This window comes from Aptenodytes forsteri, unplaced genomic scaffold, assembly GCF_000699145.1.
Source record: "Aptenodytes forsteri isolate BGI_AS27 unplaced genomic scaffold, ASM69914v1 Scaffold79, whole genome shotgun sequence".
NCBI classification, from domain to species: domain Eukaryota; kingdom Metazoa; phylum Chordata; class Aves; order Sphenisciformes; family Spheniscidae; genus Aptenodytes; species Aptenodytes forsteri.
The window spans coordinates 3,023,679-3,026,641 of NW_008794776.1; positions in this window are offsets into that span (position 1 = coordinate 3,023,679).

A 2,963-nucleotide genomic window follows, 5' to 3' on the forward strand; every position below is an offset into this window, starting at 1 on the left:
CCGGGGGCCGCCGCCCGCCCCCGGGCCCCGCGGTGCAGCCCCGGCGCTCGCCGCTGGACTTCAGCGCGACGGATGGGTGAACGAGGCAGGGGAGTTGCGTGCTTTTCTCCCACGGAAGACACCAGTGGCCATTTTCTCTTCACTGCCCACCTAGAGGGCCCTTACGCTGCCCAAGCATCGCTACAGGCAGCTCCTGAGAACGGACAGGACGAAGCTTGTCCTTGCCTACGGGTGCAGCCCCTGGAGGCGAGACGATGCCCCACCGGCCTCACCGCTGGAAATAAGTTGGAACAAGCAAGAGGGAGAGCTGCTAACGTGCTCGGCTCTGTGGGTTTCCCAGCAGTCAAAGTGCAACATTGGCTAGTGATCCTACCTGGAAGTGACATGGCTGGCACCACGTCCACATGCGAGAGAAGTTCTTGCCAAGCACACACAGGTGGAGAAAAGCAGCCTAGGCCCTTACTCTCCAACACACATCCAATGACTGCTGAAGAATTACCAAGTTCTCTAGGCTTGATACCTACGGCCATTAGGCAGATGAGCCCTGGCAGCTTCTCCATTCATGTTCACAGTGGTCCTCCTTTGTATACCATCTCACTTAGAGGGCTGCAGACCATAATATCATCCTGGCGGTGGGAATTTTTTTTCCTTTCATCCTTCCTTCTTGGTTTCAGGAGCTGCCAAGCTCAAAATCCAGCAAAAGTTACAACCTCCCTGAATTTACTGTAACTTGACAAGGCCTGCTCAGGGTTTCCTGAGGTATAAAAGCTCCACTGCTGTCCTACTTCTGACCCTCCTGTTGTTCACCTACTGCAAGGCCCTTGAGGGTGCAGTTTGTTTGAGAAGACACGTGTTTCTGTCTTGGAGGAATTCCCCCCTTGTCTTTTGGGGATCACCAATGAAACCTGTGTTGGAGGGATCAGCAGCGCAGAACAAGCCTAGACTAGAATTTCACCATAATCTAATCTTGTCTCTAGCAAAAGATGCCACAGGTTTCTGCAGAGTCATCTCTTGCAAATAGGTATGTCTCTGTAGAAATATGAACAAGATTTGGTTACTTCCTACAGTACTGTATTCTTAAACACACTGAAGGCTCAAATAATACCTAAGTGCAGGGTCAGATGTTCTTTCACTGAAGCAGTAGTACAAAACTCTCAGTCAGCTCAGCAGAAGCAGCTCAGAACCTGCAATTTTCCAGTGTTTTGATTATTTTAGTAGTATTCTTATAGCAAGTCTGTCATAGCATTACGTTTTCCTAGAAAATACTAACTTGGTTTAAGAAAATGTATTGAACTAATGCTCAGGTATAGCTTATTAGATGTCTCCACAGCATTTAATATATTATAGCAACACCTGCTGGTCTTGATACGGTTAAGAATCTGTTAGATCACTATTTCCATTATGAACTCCGAGTTCACAAGCTGACCACAAGAATTCAGTTTGGATTCTGACACATGAGCGTAGAGTTTGACCCAAGAGTTCTAAAACACCTTCGACTGTCTCAGGGAGTTTACCAAGTTTTGATGTTGTTTTTTCACATCACTGCAGTTTTAAATGGGCCTTTCAAAGACATGATTTCACCCGTGATTGACTTAGGTCAACCAGTTGTTTCCTTTTGCTAAGTAAATGTTCTTAAATGATCAGCTTAAAATAGTCTACAGTGTGTACAGAAGAACATGAGAATATGCTTATATGGCTGAAACCTTACCTAACACCATTCAAATAATAGCTAGCTCTTATAGATCACCGTTCATTCAGAGATCTCAAAGCAAGTTACAAAAGATATACTATTAGAGCGGACTGAAGGATGGCAGTAGTGTTTTTGGAAAAATTTCAAGGTCAGAAAATGTATCTTCTTTTTGCATTGGGACGAAACCAAAAAGCTTTGAAATATTTTCACACAAACAGCACTGAGCTGAAGCCACTGTTTCCTGCCCAAAAGGGTCAGGTTCCAATTTTTCTTCCCTTAGAAAGGCTTATATTGCCAAAAGAAAACTAAATCAAAATCAATATATGAAACATCTGGATTTCAGTGAAAATGCTTTTGTTGAAACCATACCAATCAGCTTGGATTGCTGACCCATCTTACAAACGGGGACCGTGGGAAGGCACTGGTAACTTGTTCCAAATCAACGGAACAAGCCAGAGGCAATGCCGGGATCCCATTCCAAATTACAAATCCAGCTTCTTTCTCTCTCTCACACTATTACTTTCACTCACTATTACTCTCTCTTACTGATTTTTACTCCTACTCATCTCCATAGGGCTCATGTTTTCACTTGTATCTTCCAGGATGGATTAGGAAGCTACTAGAAAGAAACACCAAGATGCTGTGTATTCAAATGACAGTCTATAGCTGATCACACTCTTTACATCTCTCTGCTATCACTGTGCTCAGCCAGAATAAGCACCTGGATGAAGGACAGCTGGCTGAAGATGAAGATGATGCTAAGTAGCCAGAGGTAAAGACTCTAAAAAACCTGTCAGCACTCTAAAATAGCCATCTGTCAGAGGCATCTCCCCTAATGTAGTAAAGATGGTTTATTGCCTTGGGGTGCTTCTGGGCTGCTACTGGACTGTCAAATACCTAAGGCTGCAATGATAACAACAGCATAAAACCCCAAACCTTGCTATTGTCTGTGGCTGTCCTTGAAACTGTGCTTGGTCTTGTACAATGTTGATCTTGCAACAGTTATCCTTGCTTCGGTTGACTCTTGGTTACTGCAGAACACTCCATCTTGGCACGAAGATGTTGATACAGAGGAAAACTTCAGTTGCTTCTGCATTTACAATCCTGGTCTGCTTAGCAACTGAGGTCAGAGACAGTAAATTTTGCTTCAAACAACACTGAACTAAAAGATTTGGAAGAGAACCTTTAGTAAATGTCTTACAGCCATTATCTGCAGAGCCCATCATGCAACCAGTCAAGGCAACAGACTCCAGGTCAACGTGACCCCAGTTCA